Genomic DNA, 20,000 nt, shown 5'->3' with positions numbered 1-20,000 from the left:
CCAGCCACCAGGAAGGGGAGTTGAGAGTTTTGAGTTAAAACAGAGAGGCTTCTAGCAAATGAAGTCAGTGCGTATTAGAAGGCACCTAAAAGGTGTTACTTTAAAAGAAATCAGGTTTGAGCAGGGGTAGTCACAGACCTCGAACATCTCTGCTCCACGGCCCATAACCCTGCATCTTTAGAGGAGAGCACAGTGTTACCTTTGCTGGCAGCAAGAGCCCGCTAATCAAGAGATTAAATGTTTTTCAGGCAGATACTCTTCTCTGAGTGATTTGGAAACTTTTTATAGGGGGTTGGTGAAATGGATTTTGCCAGAATCCTAGGACCGGAAGGGATTATTGAGTTGATATTCACAGTGCTAGTGTCTTCTGCAGAATCCTTAAATGCTTTATAACTTAATAGTGGCCAAGTCCTTCCTCTGTGGAATTCTCTCTCATCCTATCTTATGGCAACAGGGCAGTTTGCCTGACTCTTGGCCGGCTGACTGTGTTTCTCTGGGGAAGCTCCTCCATCCTAGTCTCAGCTTGGTAGTGTCCATCCTCCTGTCTTTGCTCATTCACCTCAGTAGACTCCTTCCTCTGCCCACATACCAGCTGAGACAACCTGCCTGAAGTCCAAATCAATTTCCTCAGCTGCTGAGATTGCCCAGGGAACCTCTACTTAAAGCACAGGGAAACTCTACTTAACTTGTTTCACAAAGCTGACCCAAACACTCTCGACATAGCAAGTGAAAGGGGGAGATGTAGTTGGACTAGGAAAAAAATTACAAAATGCTGGTACCACCAAGCAGCCAAGACTCCCCGAAAGGGAACAGATGATGTGACCATGAGAAAGTCAAAGGAAACGGCCGAGGCCTAAGAGAAGCAAAGGAAAAGAGCAGCAAGTGATCACAGGCCGGACGAGAGCAGAGCGACCTCCTCCTCCAAGACCCTAGCAGCAACTCATCGGGCAAAGTCTGGGCCAGCTCCATCCTCCAGCATCCACACCAGGCCACCAACCCTCCACTACAAGTCAGAAGAGGATGTTAGCTGGAGCTCCCAGTGATTAAAATTCAAGCTGCAGGTGTGCGACCCCCAGATATGGAACTTATATTAGGAATGTGTAATTGGATCATTTTAAAAATGATCCCACATAAGAGCACTTTCTGGAAGGGGCACTGTAACCATGGCAGAGAAGGGTGGAAGCTATAGTTAGAGAGACCCCACAGGAGAATATCTTGAGGAGCTGTGGCCAGAGAGGACTCACTCCAGATCACATGAGGGTCAGCAAGCGAGAACTTTCTTTTCTTTCTTTTTGTTTAGGCAAGGCAACCCTTGGTTGACCTCACAAATTGCAAGGACCTTGTCAGCTTACGATCCCTTACATTTTTTTTTTTTTTAATTTTTATTTTTTACGCCTACAGCACCTGGTCTTCCTAGTACTAGCCAGGCCCGACCCTGCTTAGCTTCCGAGATCAGATAGGATCAGGCTTGTTCAAGGTAGCATGGCCATAGACGCAAGAACTTTCTAACCTCTCCTCTTCTTTTCCTGTCCCAGCCATGGCCATCCCAGTGAGTTAACAGAGAGTGACAGAAGTGTTCTACAGGAGACACAGAAGAAGGCAGGCACTGTCCCTTCCCCACTTCACACAAGTTTCCCAGCTAACGGCAGCCTGTGCAGAGAATGGCAGAGTTTCTGCTCTAGTTGTCACTGTTATGCGGTCTGGGCTTTTTAGTTACAAGATGTATTTTTGTGGCTAGGTGTAATTGGAGGGCTTTTTAATTACTGTCTAAGAATAACGAAAATGGTGATGACGTCTATGTGAGATTTCATCCAAGGGTGGGAGTCAGGAGCAAGGAGCCAAGACAAGGTTTGCTGGAGGATCCTGAAAAAAATATTCATGGTTGCCCCAGATCGCTCTCCACTTGTCCTGTATGTCAGTGAGACCATTCATTCGTATAGACCGTCTCTGGTTAGCATCTTTCAGAGTCAGTCTGACTCAGGAAAAAGGATGGAAAGGCTGCCGAGCTGTCAGAACAGGCTGGCAAGGTTCCATGACTTCTGTGGTTACTAGAGTGGGGTGACCAGCTCTTCGCCTGCTTCACTTCTGTTCCCTCATCTCCCCAGGTTCTCATCCCCTAGCTCAACTGACCCCTGCATTGCTAACTACCCACAGTGCCTGAGATCAGAAGGTTTCAAGCTTTGCTAAAGCCTTCCTTCAAAAGAAATTATTGGAACTTTAGAGAATGAATTAACAAAATCCATCTTTTCCCTGCTCATATTCAAAACCAACAGAAAGAGATAAACTTGGGAGACAGGCAGATGAAGACCAAAAACATCGCTTTTATTACTAGTGAAGCTGTCGGCGACTGCGGTTTAGATGCAAAGATCAAATGAGTATGCCAGCATCACACCCCCAAATTAAGCCTGTCCACGCCAGCGCTGGACTGCCCCCAAGTCTTAAAGGAGACTGCCCTGGGAAACCCCAGCACTAAGGGGCGCAGGGGAAGGAGAACACGGCCTCTGAGGCAGGCTGGTCCCATAGGTAGAGGGGAGTGGAGGGGGCGGGGCCTCTCATTCTCAGATCTCCAAATCAAATAAGTCACCCCTCGTCCTCTGGGGAGGAGAGTGAGGGAGTAGAAGTGGTAGAACAGCCCCGTTCCTCCTACAGGAGGAGCAGCGAGTCCCCATGCACCTGCTGCTCTACAGAAGTCTTACTTGTAAACAGACCAGACCTGGGCCTCTCTGCTAGAAGAAGCCGCGAGGTGATGGCGGGCATACGCCGCTCGCCGCTCTGCCCCCACAGTGCGGCCTGCGCCAGCGCAGGAGAGTCAGATGAACACCTTTGGAAAACACCATTTGGACCTCCAGGGAACAGCCTCCTCCCCTGGACACAGAACACACTGCTCCTGTGGCTCCTGGGTAGGTTTGATTTCTCCTTCAGGTTTATGAGTGCCCTCTGCCACCTCTGGCCCAGCACCTCTGCTGCCCATGGGCTCCTATGCACAGGTTGGTAAAGTCAGCAGGCATCTCTGTGCCTGGCGAAACCAGGAAGGAAGGGGTGAGGTCAAGCCCCTCCCTCGGTCTCGGCCTCATTCAGAAGCAGGGCTTGACTGCTGGCCCTGAGCCCTCTCGGGTCATAATCTAACCGTGGGCCTCCTTCAGGATCTAGCCAGCCCGTTGTGCCTTGCTTTGAACTGGATCCACAATAACCATTCATCTACTTGCTTGGTCAGAAGAACAATTCCTGGGAGAGGACAAAAGGAATGATGTTTACTGACTGGAGAGGAAAAATTGAGGGCGAAACTGTGTGAATTCACATTATTGGATATTTATTTCCAGGTCCCTTTAAATCGGTTATTTCTAACTTTGAGAGAGGTGAGTGGGCAAGAGGAGAGTCATAGACTGAACAGGTTAGTGAAAAATAGAGACACTCTTCCTCCCAAAATGCACACATGCACAATGTATATGTATATAAATATATATAAATACACATATATGTGTGTGTTTATACATATTTAGTATTTTATGTATAAAGTATATAAAGTGTCATATTTATATATTATATATGTTACATAGAAAGAATTATATATGTGTATATATGTGTGCATGTGTGTGTGTATATACATACATATATGAGGTATACGGACTCCTTTGGAGCCTATATATGTATCCCAGAATAAGAACTGCTTTTAATCATAGAGAGTTTAGAAATACATGACATTAAATATAATTTGGTATAAAAAAGATATCAATTAAACAAAAAAACCCATTATTTTTCTTTTAATAAATTGATATTCTCTTTTAAAAGTTGAAATACAGATAATAAAGATATCTGAAATTATTAAAATATGTGCAAAATTAATTATATGAGCAAAAAGATTGTTACTGTAATTAAACTCATATTTAAGTTTGAATTTCCTGGCAGCCAAGATAAACAGAGAAACATCAAGAAAAGCAACCAACTATCGAGAACTATCTCTTGTTTTCTAAGACTCATGAAAGATACAGAAAATATCTAAAGCATGGTCCTTGTCCTTAAGGAGGAAAGAGTAATTTTCATTAAAAAAACTTCAGAGGCCGATGTCAAGGACAGAGATATGCGATGGGTCCCACATTCCTGCAATCAATGGAGGTTAGGTTCTATAAGAGACTGTTAGTTCTGTGTGATACAGAAAAAATAGCATTACTTATAAGGAGATGCATCTAAAATTTATGAAAAATATTACAAATAGGCTTTGGGGAAGACCCAGTTTTTTAAGAGTCATTCTTTCAGCAGATTAATGGAGTGCCTCTAGAAAAAGTCTCCATCCCCAGGAGCCCTCTGGAAGATAGTTGAATGCTTGTGGTTAATTTTTTGTCTTCTTGAGTATTTCTTAAGAGTACAAAGATAACATCATAACCAAATGCACTTTTTCCTTAAAAGTAACAATTCTAGAATAGCTGCTGGATTTTACATTTCCCTCAGGACCCTAAAAAATCCAGTCTCAGCCCAGCTAGTATCTTACATTTTTCAAGGAAATCCTAGGGAATATACTTTCGTGAAAAGTGGCTCCATTTACTAATTTCATGAGATTCGGCTGCTGTTGAGAAAACAGTTTTCCTCCACCTTCTCACTGAAATTCTCTCTCATTGTATTTTCCAAATTTGGAATGGCTTGCATTACAAAAGCATTCTCTGTTTCACAAAGAAATTCCTACACTTTTTTTTATGAAAGTGCGCTTAAAAATAATATTTGAATTGCACTAACTCATAAATTAACCTCTGGGCCTTCATGATGGTGATAGCTTATACAGCCCCTGACATTGGCAGAAGCATCTTTCAAGACATCAATTTGTTCTCACTCTGTGGTTGATCAACACTTCCCCTCTGAGTTCCTCTCTTAGTTCTAATGTCCGTAAAGCTGTGGTGAATGATAAGACCTTCAGAAATCATTGAGTTGTTTGTCCAGCCCTCTGTTACCAAAATAGACATGGAGATATATAATTAAAGAACAACTCAGGTGATAGTTTATTTTGCTGGGGAAAATCTAGTTCGAGTTATTCATTCATTAGTCTTCATGAATATTTCTTGAGCCAATAGAATGAATTTTATTCATCAGATTATACTAGCAAAGTTCACTTGCACATTTTTTGAGCTCACACTGATGTTCAGAGATTACTCTCTGAGTGAAAAAAAATCCAGATTTTCAAATTGTCACTATAATTTTTTCACATGTCTAACATTCAATCAAAACTTAAAAGATAAACCGTAAGATCAGACTAAATGACTGAAAAACCAGAGGGAAAAGAAAATAGAAATGATCTGCAAGTAACTTGGATATTAGAGTTATCAGGCACAGACTTGAAAATAGCAGTGATTAATATATAAAAATTATCAGATGTTTTTCCCCTTAAAAAAAAAAAAAACCCTGGCCTATCTTATCATCACTAAAATAGGAGTAGTTTAAAAAATGAATTGAGACTCTGTACCAAATGACAACATAGGAGGCTTCTGAATTTCCCTCCTTCCACAGATATACTGAATATACAGCTATACATGAAGCAATTCCCTCTGAGACTTTTACACATCAGGTGACTGAAAAAAAAAATACCCATGTCAAAATGAGTAGGACAGACTGAAACACACTTTCACCGTAAACCCCACTAGACAGAGCACCATACAGTTAAAAGAAAACCCCCAAGTCCCAGCTTCTCTCTGAAGAATAAAAAGTTTGGATCATACAGCTAGTATCCCAACATTTTGGCTGCCACCGGAGGGACATGCCCCCAAATCATCCACTTTTTAAAATTTTTTGCATTCATGGAGCTCCATAGGAATATGGCAAACAAAGAAGCAGTTGTTAATGGGTGCGTGAGCGTCTTATGAGGCTCTTCCCTGGGGTTCAATGCAGAGGGAGCGGGCAGAAACTCCCATCTCCCAGTCTTTCCCTGGGAAGGGTTTGACTGTATGCTTTACAAGCAGCTGCCTGAGAGTACACCTTCTGATTAGCACTCATTTGGGTGCTGATTTTGATTCTCCTGTTGATCCTTCTCGGAGCCTTAAAAAGCCAGTGGACACTGCCCCATCTTCCCCCAACTCCCAACGATTAAACCAAATTGCCAGTATCTCTCTGGAAGGATCTTGTTAAAAAATAGTGCCCCGATTTTTACGACAAAACCGTAGAACTCTTAGAAGAACACAGGAGGGAAGCTCCTTAACATTGGTCTTGGCAATTATTTTTTGGATTTGACATCACAGGCAAAGGTAACAGAAACAAAAGTAAATAAGTGGGACTATATCAAACTAAAAATCTTTTGCACGGCAAAGTAAACCATCAAGAAAATAAAAAGGCAACCTATGGAATGGGAGGAAATATTTGCTACCACCTATCCGACAGGGGGTTAATACCCAAAATATACAAAGAACTCGTGTAACTCAATAGCAAAAAAACAAATAACCCTATTTATAATGGGCAAAGGACCATGAAAAGTTGCTCAACATCAATAATCATCAGGGAAATGCAAATCAAAATCACAAGGAGATATCACTTCATATGTGGTAGGACGGCTTTCATCAAAAAGACAAGAGATAAAAAATACTGGCATGAATGTGGATAAAGGGATCGCTGCGCGCCGTTGGTGGGAATGTAAACTTGTACAGCCACTGTGGAAAACAGTATGGTGTTTCCTCAAGAAACTTAAAATAGAACTCTCATATGACCCAGCAATGCCACTTCTGGGTATAAATCCAAAGGAAAAATCATCTTGAAGAGATATCTGTAGTCCTACATTTATTATAGCATTATTCATAATAGCCAGGATATGGAAACAACCTAAGTTTCTGTTGATGCCAAAAAATGGATAAATAAAAGTGGAATATATATATTACAGCCTTAAAAAATAAGTAAATCCTGTCATTTGTGAAAAAAATAGATAAAACTGGAGCACATTATCCTAAGTGAAGTAATCCAGACAGAGAAAGGCAAATACTGCATGGTGTCTGTTATATGTAGAATCCAAAAGAAAAAAAAGTCAAACTCATAGAAACAGAGAGTAGAATGGTAGTTGCCAGGGACTTGGGGGTAGGGTGGAGAAAATAAGGAGAGGTTGGTAAAGTGTACAAACTTTCAGTAAAAAGATGAAGAAAGTCTGAGGATTTAATGTATAACATGGTGACTGTAGTCGAAAGTATGATTGAAATTTGTTAATAGAGTAGAAATCAAGTGTTCTCTCCAAAAACAAATGAAAAACAGGATAAATATATGAGGTGATAGATATGTTAATTCGTTCACTGGTGGGAATCTTTTCACAAAGTATATGTATATCAAATCGTCACATTGTACTCTTTAAATAGCTTAGAATTTTGTCAGTTATACTCCAGTTAAAGCTGAATAAAATGAATTAAGAAGGATGTGGTGGGAGGAAGGGATTGCGAAGAACGTGGAAATGTTACATATCTTGATGACAATATACGATCTCTTGATTGTGGTGGTGGTGGTTTCATGGGTTTATACATCTGTCAAAACTCATCAAATTGCATATTTTAAATAAGTATAGGTTATTATATGTAAGTTTTACTTCAATCAAGTTTTTAATTCAATTTTGAAAATTGAATTTGAAAAAAGAAAAATCAAAAGATCAAATAGTCACAAGTGTTGAATCAAAATAAATGTCATCTTGGGGCAGACCTACGATGTCGGAGGAGACAAATACATCAATTAGACGGTCTGGGGATATCAAAGGAATAGGATTGTACATTTGTCTCTCTCTCTTTCTCTCTCTCTTTCTCTCTCTCTCTCTCTCTCTCTCTCTCTCTCTCTCTCTCTCTCTCTCTGTCTCTCTCTCTCTCTGTCTCTCAATCTCTCCCTCCCTCCCTCCCTCCCTCCCTTTCTCTGTCTCTTGTTCTCTCTCTCCCCACTTTTCTCTCTCCCTCCTATTCAGAATTATCATTTCTCATTATTACAATTTATCCCATCTCACAATCGACTCTTCCCACAGTCAAGATAAAATAAAAGTGATAGAAGACAATCTACCTCAGCTTCCACTTCTTGTTAGTGGGCACTGATTTCCTGCCTGCTTTGCTCCTACTCTCTATGGTTCTCCTGGTTGTTAACTTTTATCTGGATACGTGATTTCTTGCTTTATGTAGTTTCTATAACATCCCTTGGTAGACGTTTGCAAAGACTTCATGTCCCTACCTCCATCCCTTGTCCGCACACAGTGTCTGGACCTGCTTCTCTTCTCTCCCTGATTCTGCTTCCATTATCACCCTAACCACTTTCTCCAGCCGAATGTTCAAATGTTCTTTGCTTTCTTAATATACTCTAGTGCTTTAGTCTATGACTCAGAATCACAGAAATTTTCAGGATAGTTGGCACATTGGTCAACAGCTCTCAGATTACAATAAAATTTTAAAACCCAAGTCACTCTTCTAAGTATCTGTTGCTATTTCAAGGTTACCTAGGAAAATAAGACTTCATTTCAAACATAAACTTTATAGTTTGAGAATGAAAACAACCAAGCTATTTCTCAGAACAGGAAGGACTATTTTCAGAAGTGGAAAGACCTACCAAAATGTCAAAGCATGGCTACAATCATTCTCAAAACCAATGTCCTCAGTCTAAAAAGACAATATTGTCCACCAAAGCAACTTATTACTTTGCAGTTATCAGAAACAACTGAATTTTTCTCTTCTTTTGTTTTCCCCCTCTCTTTTCTATTCTTCTATTCTCTTAGGTTTCCTCTGCTACAATTTCTTAACTTTTCAATATATATCTCTTTCCAACTATCTCCATTTTAATTGCTTATGATATGAAATTTACATGTAAATTAGTAGTTGGATTTCTTGACTATAACTTTTGCTGTATCCCCTTTTAACTTTAAGATTATAGATTATAACTGAGTCATGGCATTTCTCTTTCTAGTGTCTAACAAGAGGGGGAAACCAAAAAAAAAAAAATTAAAAGATAGGAAAGAAAATACTAATAACCACAAAACAAGAATAAAGGGTTAATGTTATAAATTTCAAAAACTGGCAGATAAGGAAACATAAAGGTGATTGTAAATGAAACAGAGTTAGCACAACTTTGCTTTTATCCCTGCCCAAACTCCCAGAAATTATACTGCTGAGTTGATCAAATAAAGCCTGGAAAGAAACCAACTTAATTATTATCTTTCCCCTTTTCAAACTGAGTAATTGGGGGCAGGGAAAGGCTGTTGTGGGGAAAGGGAATGAATTAAGGACTGGCAGAAAACTATCTCCACAGCTGTATAGTCAAGGGTGAAGGCCACAACCCACAGGAAGGGAGCACACCCATCAAGTGGACCTTGACAAAGAACTAGTAACAAAATCCCAAAACAATAATCAGGGCCTTGGTTATCTAACAAAGACTGGAAATATACTAGCTGGTCTCTCTCTTTCTGTTGTCATTCTCTTGGGTTATAGACAAGTGTATAGAACACAAGGATACTCATTTACCAACCTATAGCTGAAAAGAGCAAACAAATTGGTTATAAATAATGTGAAGGAAGAAAGCAAAAGAAAAATAAAGAACCCAATAGTAAGAAAACATCAAGGAAAAGAGGGAAAATTACTTTACACCATGGAATAACTTTATAAGTATGTGGTCTGGATAAAATAAGGGTTCAAAGGCCTGATAATAACAACCTACCAAGATGGCAAAAGTGATTGCAGTCCAAGGAAATAACATTAGGAATTAATTAATTTGGAAACAATAAGAAACACAATAGTTATTAGTATAAATCAAATTACTGACATAGAAGAAAGATGAGTTAATCGTGATAGAGAAAGTTGAAAAAGAGAGATCAAAACATTTGGAGAAACTCATATGGAAGACAGACAAATATGATCCAACATAAGGGTAATTGGTGTCTTGAAGTAGCAAACCCAACAAATAAACAAGATGAAGCTAAACATATGACGGAAGAGAACGTCTCTGGAAAGGGAGAAAAAAATGCGAATCTGTAGCTTGAAAGTTTTCTGTTTTCCAGAAACATTTGGAAACGCTCTACACTGACCATAGTCCAGTTACAGCGTTAAAATTAAATGACAAAGAAATAATTCTTTAAGTGACTGGCCAGAAAAGTAATTCATGTACTCCGGGAGAAAAAAAAATCAGACTTCCTTATAACAACAGTAAATACCAAAGACAATGGAGTAATGTTTACAATGTTCTGAAGAGAAGAAGGTGTGATGCAAGAACGTGGTACCAGCCAAGATGCTGTTTGACTCGAAGGGCGATGGGTACGCTTCCTCAAACATGACAGAATTCAGGGACTACAGTGTTTATAAGCATTTCTTGGGTGGAGGGAGGTTGGGAATTAAAATACAAATCAAAATAAAGGTCATAGAAATAAAAAGTCCAGATTTTAAAGAATCTAGTAAGCGTTAAATTTGTTTAAATACTGAGCTAAATTCTGAACTAATTGAACTAAAAGAATTACAGTTACAGCAAAAATATAAATTTTATATTTCTAGACAATGTGAAAATACTAAAGAATTTGGGAAGCAATGGGAGAAATTTTGAGAATGCTGTCTAAGATTGAAACACATAGCTTAAAGATTATTCTGATTATTGTTTTCTTCATTTTTTTTTTAATCTAAGAGGAAACTTAAGACATAATATATCTTGTCTAAATAAACATTTATTTGAATTCAACAACTCTTTCAGTTTTTCTTCCATTAAGTTCAAGTAAAATTATAGTATTTTTCATTAAAGTGTCTTCTATAATAAGATTTCATCTTAATAAAATTTTCTAGTTGATCTACCTATTTATCTACATATATGCATAACTATGGACTCTAAAATATTGTTTATCTAATGTTAACAATGATTTTTTGGAATATGGTAGAATTGTGGGTGAATATTTTTAATATTTATGCTTCTATTTTTCTTTTATTTTCTTTTTTTCTTTTTCTTAATTCTTTTCATGTGCTTTTTAAAAAGTTTATTGGAGTAACATTGGTGAATATAATTATATAATTTTCAGGTGTACATTATAATTCGATTCTATATATCTTATTGTGCAATTACCATCCAAAGTCCAGTTTCCTTCAGCTACCATATATTTGATCCCCTTTACCCACTTCACCCTCCTCCTACTGCCATATATTTGACCCCCTTTAACTCATATACCTCTCCTGTCCTCCCCCACCCCTTACCCTCTGGTAACCACTAGTCCATTGTCCATGTCCATGAGTGTCTGTTTGTTCTGTTCATTTGTTGCTTTTAGGTTTATATCCCACATATAAGTGATATCATGTGATTTTCAACTTTTTTAGTCTGGCTTATTTTGCTTAGCATGATTATCTCGAGATCCATCCAGTTGTTCCGAATGGCAGTATTTCATCTCTTTTTATGACTGAGTAATATTGCTTCCATGTCCTGGCCACCGTGAATAATGCTGCTATGAACATCGGTGTGCAAATATCTTTTTGAATATGAGTTTTCAAGTCTTTGGGGTAAATACCCAGTAGAGGGATTGCTGGATCATATGGTAGATCAATTCTTAGTTTTTTGAGGAACCTCCATACTGTTTTCCACAGTGGCTGTACCAATTTGCAGTCCCACCATATGCTTCTACTTTTAAATTCTTTATAATGAGCCTCTTTTAAACAAAAATAAGTGTTTTTTATAAAGCACAAGAATATACCAAAATGATAAATATTTAACACTAGAAAGTAAAAATATGAATGAAATTATTATTTTTGTACATTTTAATTTTTTTAATTAAAAAATATTGATAAAACATTCTGGTTTTATTATTATTATTTGAGGTCTTATTTGATAGTTCCTCCATGGTTTTGTGGTTCTTGATAGAGGAATTGTTGCCCATTCCTAGTTTAGGAGGAAAAAAAGAAACATCTACAGATTGCTGATTAATAATCAGCCAAGTACATGGTGCTTTGCTTAACAGGAAGGAAAAAATGGGTCTGGAAAGCTGATGTCTGGAAGAAAATCGTTTTATTATAAACTGCATTGTACTTGGGCACAGAAGCATAAATCCTTCCTTCCTAGATACTTTGTTCAAATATCCGTTAGTGGAATTCTGCTCCATAAACCCACTCCCTTCCCCTAAAAGGAAATGTTTATAGGCACCAAAAATATGCCAGGTCTGTGTAAAAAGAAATACCAATCACAGATCAAATTGAAGCACGTGTTTCTAGTTGATGTAACTTAAACTTCTCTTTAAAAGCATTGCAAAAAAATAAAATAAAATAAGTGGGAGCGGAGTGGGGGGATAATAGAATTATCCAAAGCCAGTTAAGCTAATCCTCAAAATCAAGTAAAACCCCTCAAATTAAAGAGTTAAGAAAAAACAATATTTGGTAGCAGGCTTTGGTTCATGCATGTCTATGCAATTTCCCAAAACCAACTCAGAGTGTCGTATCTCCAGTTTATAGGCTCAAGTTGTGGATTTACACACACAGCCTGTGTTATAAACTTGGTCGAAATGAAAACTAATATATATACAATTTATATCATCCCCTCTAACCCTTATTACTTGATTTTCCATATTCCCGGAATATTGTGTTAGTTGGGTTTTTTGTTGTTGTTGTGTTTGTTGTTGTTGGAGCAATTTAAGAAGGCAGAGACAGGAGGAGTTGGTGGGTTTCGTGGTTAGACCAGTCTATAACACTGTCAAAATAATTGTTTTTCACAAAGTATGGTATGGTGCCAAATGGAGCAACCAAGATGTCATAAGTATTTCACAATGTTGAAGCATCTCTTCATGAATCTTTGAATTCCAACAACTTGTTTACTACATCCTCAGAGGAGCTGAGGAATGCAGCTCAGAGTCCAGGCAGTCACTGGATTCTTTCTAGAAGGAGGTACACCACGTTCCTCTGTGAAACAGGGTGTTTTTAAGTATTCTCTTTCACGTACAACCACAGCTCTACCACACAGACGGAGGAGACAGAACAGGAGAGACTCAGATGCCAAACAATTATGGAGATTCTGCAGGAAGTGATTTAACTGCCACAAAAATATCCTCACCTAGCCAGGCTGATTCTTGAGGTATTGATTCCTTAACAGGATTCCTAGCTCACTGTCTCGTTAGATGACCGTTGCCCTTCTTAGCTGCTTTATGCATCTCTCTCCTCCCCTCTCTCCTCTCCCGTCCTCTCCTCTTCTCTTCTCTCTCTCTCTTCTCTCTCTCTCTTTTTTCTCCTTACACTTTTCTACCATGTAACCAAATCTACCCTAATTTTAATGCCCCCAAACACCTCATTTTTAAAGTGAAAATGCTTTGGCTTTTAGTTTCTTTCCATTAACTTTTTAAAAATAAAATAAAAAGGAAGCCCCCTCCAGAGAGAAAAAAATCATACACATCTGAACAAATTTTAAACTCAGATTTAATCTGAAAAAAAAAACAGAAAGAGCCTTTCCTTTAACAAATAACCCAAGTAATGAGATCGTTTGTAGGGGAACTCAGTAATTTTGTTCCTGAATTTGCCACATTATTCATGCCCAAATGTGAAATATCTTTGGGGAAACGCCCTGCTGTGTTCTGCATAGATACCCATATGGCTGTTTTGGAATAGTAAGAACACTTTCTCACGAGATCTGTGAGGAAATATCAAATGTCTCTAAGGCTAAGACATCAAAGCATAACCCAAGCCCAAACCGGAGTTCAGGCAGTGAGGGGACAGAAGAAGTTATGGGTTTAGAGTAGAGGTCGGCAAACATTTTCCATTAAAAGCTCAGGGTAAATATTTTAGGCTTTGTGGGCCATAAGGTTTCTGTTCTAGCTATTCAGCTCTGCCAGTTGCAACACAAACACAGCCATAGTACATAGCAAATGAGCATGGCTGTGTCTCAATAAAACCATTCATGGACCCTGAAATTTGCATTTCATACAATTTCCACGTGTTATGACATATTATTCATCTTTCGATTTTATCTAACCACTTAAACATTTAAATCTAAGGAACAAAAAGAACAAACTAATCAAAAATAGACTCACAAACATAGTGGACAATTTGGTGATGGACAGACGGGAGGAGGGTTGTGGGGCTGGGGGAATGGGGTGACAGGTTAAAGAAGTACCAATTAGTAGTTGATAGATGGTCAGGGGGATGGGGGACATGGCACAGGGAATGCAGCTAGCATTAATATGTTGGCTAGGTGGAGGGCCAGGAAAGAGAAGGAACAATTGGGGGATTGTTTTATGAACTATATAGATGTCTAACCAATGTACTGCATACTTGAAACTAATTAAAATAAATTAATTAATAAAAAACAAACAAACAAACGAACAAACAAAAAAACAATTCTTAACTCATGGGTAAATACAAAAACAAGAGGTGGGCTGGGTTAAGCCTGGGAATCACAGTTTGCCAAGCCCAGTTTAGAGGAAACTGTACCAGAAAGAAGCCAAGTCTTCTCAGCCTACCTGTCACAGGTACAGTGATCCCTGTTAGCAAAGCGCTTTCTCATGCCCTACCTCAGGCAATCCTTCCTGCAATCTGTGAGATATAGGTTACTATTGTCACATAATAGAGGAGGAAGCTGAGGTACAGAGAAGAAAAGAATGATCATTAATTCATTTAACAAAACGTAAGTCCATTACGAGGTGCTGGGCTTGTGTTAGGCCCTAGGGACATTGCAGTTGCTAGGGCATAGTTTCTAACTGCTTAGAGACTAATGGGGCCGACCAGTTCAGGACAGGTAAATTACAACACAGTGTATAAGCTAGAGACACATATAGGAAGTGTGTAATTCAGTTTGGGAGCCCAAGGAAAGCATTCTGGAGGAAATGACATCCAGCTCAAATGAAAAAGATAAGTGAAAAGAAGAAGAAGAGGAAAACTGTACCAAATATAAGGAACAGCCTGCAAAAAGATGTAGAAGTTCTATTCACAAAAGTAATGGATAATCACTGCCTAACCCAAAGCGGGCAGGGATGTAAAGCAGAATCACAAAGAAGAAACCCAAAGTTGTCAGTAAGCTACCTAACTCAGATACTACTATCATCATAAATTTTTGGTATGTATCCTTCCAATATTTTTCTTAGTACAATACATTCATATATTGCAACAATATTTTACATGCTGATTTATAGCTTGCTATTTTAGTTTAGGATATTCTGAACACTTTTCTATTTCTTGAGATATTATTTTAATAATGGCATGATTTTTAAATGACTAGAGAGGGTTCTACTATACCAATGTGCTTTACTACATCAAGCTACTTCTTACTTTTTATTTTGACAATTAATACTGCAATAACCATCCTTAATGATTAAAAAATAAGATGTAGAGGTAAGAGAGCACAACACATAAAGAAATTTTGACTTAGTAAGTTTGCAACATAGAGCATAAAGTATATATGGTGGGAACAGAACAAGAGTAGAAGAAACACTGCTCAAAAAAAGTGAGCAAGGGCTGTTTTATATCATGTTATGGAGGGTGGGCTTTATCCTGGGAGCACAGCACAGCCAGTGAACAGGTGGAAACAAAGGAGTGATATGGATCAAATTCACTTTTCACGAAGATCACTCTGGCTACATAATGAAGAATGGGTTGCAAGAAGCAAGTGTAACCCTCTTATTTCACAATAAAAAGCATTGACATCCCTAATAAATAATCTGATAATCTGACTTATTCTGGTTAACTGAGATTGTGAGTCGGTAAAGCAGTCTGTTAACTATGTCCCAGTACCCTCTGTCCACTGGATCACAGTGCCTTTCCCATACACTCAAGGGTGAGTGGATAGCACATATCAGTCATGAACGCAGCCATGTGTTCATTTGGGTGAAGAATGGCATTTAAAAAAACAAGATCTAGCCATGAGTTCCACTATTGCCATGAAGATGTTATTTCTTTTAGGGACTTTCAGCGGACAAAGCTAGGGGAGTAACCACAATACTACACTCTTTTTGCGTTGAGCTAACATGCAAATGATGATCTATTAACTTTCAGTTAGGTCCTGAAAATATCAAATTCTCTACCAAAGGAGATAAAGAAAGAAAGAACTGTTGAAGAGAGAGTAAAGTCACTGGGAATGCCAGGTAAAATTTGTAAACTGAGTAGAATTGCAGTGGGCTTAATGATTTACACCAAAGGGGCTTTATAACAGAGAGTGAGGCATGTCATCATGCTATGAGAGGAATGAGAAGTAAGGTTGAGTTCTAGTATATGATCTTAATAATAGGTAGAGGCTGCAATTCTTGTCTTTTTGGAGCTCAGCACACAACTGTGATGAAAATACTAGGGTTTGCTTTTTTTTTTAACTCTTAGTGGTCACTTAATCCAATCTCTATAGTTTACAGATTAGGACCCAGGGCTGTAAAGCTGCACATACACGGGCCTCAGAAACTTGACTCTGGCGTCAGATATACCTGGGTTTGTGTCCGTGCTCCGCCCACCACTTATTGTATGTCTGTGAGCAAATGACTTAACCTCTTAAAGCCTAGTAGTAATCTCACCTAAAAAATAAAAAATAAATAAATATTAAGCAATTTAGCTCAGTGCTTGGCACATAGAGCATGCCCTGTAAATGATTTTTATAATTATTATTTCTAATTATAATAATCACTTATAGAGCGCTACATTATTACCATCATTGCTATTGTTATTCTTGTTTACTCAAGGTTACAAAAATGAAACAGTAACTGAACTCAGACTAGAATCACCTTTGCTCCAGACCTAAACTCCTACTGAAAACCTCTTTCCATTTTAACGGTGATTTTCAAACAATGTCCCATAGAGTCTTGAGACTTGGGGAAGTGCCTAAGGAGAAGCGGGATCAGACAGAGCTTTGGAGCTCCCATTCTCACTTTCATTTTCTATTTTTTGAAGAGAACTCTACTACCCAAAATCATGGAGAAAACCATTGCAAACCATTGGTTTCCACCACGCTGTCATTAAAAATGAAATCAGGTCTATGGCCATGCCACCCTGAACAAACCCGATACTGTCTGATCTCAGAAGCTAAGCAGGGTCGGGCCTGGTTAGTACTTGGATGGGAGACCACCTAGGAAGACCAGGTGCTGTAGGTGTAAAAAATAAAAATTAAGGGATTGTAAGCTGACAAGGTCCTTGCAATCTGTGAGGTCAACCAAGGGTTGCCTCGCCTAATAAAAAAAAAAAAAAATGAAATCAGTACCAAGCAAAGGATAGGGCCATATACCTTGATCTTAAAGAAATGAAAACAACTTATGAGAACACAAGCAGTGGGTGTGAAATAAATTAAGCAAATTCTGTCTCTCTTTTGTTTTGCATCGATCTGAGTTTCCCAGGAACCTCAGTTTAGAAGACAAACATATGGATTTTCTGCAACAGTTTCCAACCTTCACACACCCACTTTCACCATCCCTTCTCCACTTGTCTGGCCACCTTCCTTGCATTGACTGCATCACATACATTCCTTGGGTGCCTACATATGCAATAGCCCAAGAGGTGGACTGTGGAATATCTCTGGAATTTGCATTTGGAAAAATTGGAACTCTGGAAGAGGCCAATTGTTAATCCAAAGGTGGAATTTTGTGTCACTCTGAGCCTTTGACGTGTCAGGCTCCCATTTATCTCTTATATGAAGATAATTTTATTATCTGAACCTAGAGATGAGGAATATGAGAAGGAATTGTGAACATGTTGGTCAAAGTAAATGATCAGATGATTTGCGTAATAGGCTCAATTGAAGTTAGTGGCCTAATTTTGAAAAGCTCTTCGTGAAGCTGAATTTACCTACAGTGGTATTCAGAAACTGCCTTTTGGCTTACAGTTCACTTATGCTCCCATCACCCTTCTCCATTGTAATATTTTGAATCAACTGCTTCTGTGTAACCAATTCTTGCACTTAAAGTATAAAATAAGAACAGACTAACTTTCTTCCATTCTGAAAATTAATCTTTCATTTTAGGAAAGAATTTATTCTTCTGAGTCACCGAAAAGCCAATACCCTCCAGCCTTTAAAAACAGCACCACAATAAGAAAAAAAGAATGAAAACCAGTGAATCAATTTCCCTTTCTGTGCAGATCTGAAAGGTGAGATAGTTCTCATTTCTGCCAAGAGGCTTCCGGCTTTGACAAGTTGAGTCAGCATGCTGCAAATTATTCGAGATGGTTTTTGTACCACATATGGTAGCTGGAAGAAACTGAACTGAGTCAAGCTAACTTTTGCCAGGTGTGTTAAGATTTTAAGAGATAAAAGAAAATTCTTAGCACTCTAATTCAATTTTGTAGTCCTTGTAATCATCTATGGTGTGTGTGTGGTGGCGGGGAGAGGGGATGGGGAGAAAGAATAACAGGGCGACTAGATATTCGAGATGGAATTCACCTATTCTTGACTTTTTTGAGCTCTGATACAAATGTGATTTGTGGGTATGGCGACCAAGAAAAGGGACTGCTCAACTCTTCCTTCAAGAGAGACTCTTTAGTGAGAAGTACATTTAACTGCAAGTCTGCAGCTTCTGAAGCTTTAGGATCCATGGCAACATTTACACCAATGCTATGCTTTTCCAGAGCAGCTCCTGGCCAATGACCAAGCATGGGGTGGAGGATAGATTCATTCCTGCCCAATGGAGGAATTTCTCTGGTGGGAATTGTTGTCTTAGGGCTCCCCCATTAACCTAGCCAAGGTTTTCTCAGAGCTGCCCTTCAGCATAAAGCTCTACCTACCTAATTCTTCTTTCTTCCTGCTCTCCCTTCAAGGATGTCAGACTTGCATCATGGTCTGAGGCCCTCCCCACAGCCTCCTACTTCCTCTCCCTTTTCTCCTTCACAAGTGTTATCTTCTAATAAATGTCTTGCATCTCTAATTCTATCTTGGTATCTGCTTCCTAGAGGACCTAATGGGGAAGGAGCAGAGCATTTTTTCCTTTACCCCATCTCTAACTGTTCTTCCTCACTCTGCCTTGGCTTCCCAACCAACCCAGCCTTTCCCTCTTAAGCAACAGCTGTGGCCTTCAGTAGTGTTTGTCCTTGGCCATCATGTGGTCTTTTGCCATTTACTTTCCCGACAGAAACACCAGGCCTAAGCAGATGGGAAACAACAAAGAATCTTTAATGAATCAAAAGTCAATATGAAAAGCAAAGTAGGTGCTGAGACATTAAGGCAAAGTCAGCTCCAACTGGAGATTTGAGGGTGTGTGTGTGTGTGTGTGTGTGTGTGTGTTCATTCTCACTTGGAGGAGGAAGAGGTGGTAAATATCCCAAATTTAGAAATAGCCTTCTCTTCATAATTTTATTGAGAACAAATTAATATAGATGCATTATTTTACCTTTTCAACTTCCTTGCTTACCCCAAAACTACCAGATCACTTGGCAAGTAGTAGAATGGATTAACTTCTATTTAATTTCGTTTCATTCCTTATTTTTATAACTCAGTGAAACAGTCAAATTTGGGGAAGGGAAATAAGCCAGGGGAAATACATATGAATGGTTGAATAAGCCACAAACTCTTCAATCAATGTTTAATCAAGCAATTGCTACAATTTAGAGTGATTATTATCCAGCTTTAATTTTTCCAAGTAACCCACCCAACTTAATTTTAATTACTAAAATGAAAAAGACCTAGGAAATCAAAGCAAAAATCACTTTTTACTTAGTAAAAAGTGAACAGCTGGTTGTGACAAAGTTACCTACCTGAAGGTAAAGAGAAAGATTAAAAGTTCCTGGAAATTCTTTCCAAAAACAAATTCTAAAGACAGGAAATTGATTTAAAAAAATTAAAACACACACTTAAGTCCTATTTATTTACAACCACTAAGTGTACCGATTCTGTTCACTTTGGCTTAAAACATAGAAGATGAGTTACTCCAGTCAAATCTTGTCCACCCCATAGAGATTTCATTCTCAGGTAACCAGAAATACGACATCTATTTCTCTCTCTCTCTCTCTCTCTCTCTCTTTCTCTCTCTCTCTTTCTCTCGTTCTTCTGCCATCTTTCCAAAACCTATAAGGACACTCGAAGTGCAGGAATTTGTTGGGATGGGTGTTACACTATCAGCATTATGAAATACTTTAAAGATTTCTCATCACCTTTGACCTTACCACTCCTTACTCTCCACCACC

The 20,000-nt window shown here is 38.6% G+C and overlaps 1 pseudogene; it reads left to right on the top strand.

Moving 5' to 3' along the window:
• The first annotated feature begins 16,865 nt into the window (after window positions 1–16,865).
• On the top strand, window positions 16,866–16,984 carry LOC112478517 (annotated as a pseudogene).
• The last annotated feature ends 3,016 nt before the right edge of the window (window positions 16,985–20,000 follow it).

The sequence above is a fragment of the Pteropus alecto genome, unplaced genomic scaffold (genome assembly GCF_000325575.1).
Source record: "Pteropus alecto unplaced genomic scaffold, ASM32557v1 scaffold61, whole genome shotgun sequence".
Classification (NCBI taxonomy): domain Eukaryota; kingdom Metazoa; phylum Chordata; class Mammalia; order Chiroptera; family Pteropodidae; genus Pteropus; species Pteropus alecto.
This window is presented reverse-complemented; position numbering and strand designations above follow the sequence as displayed.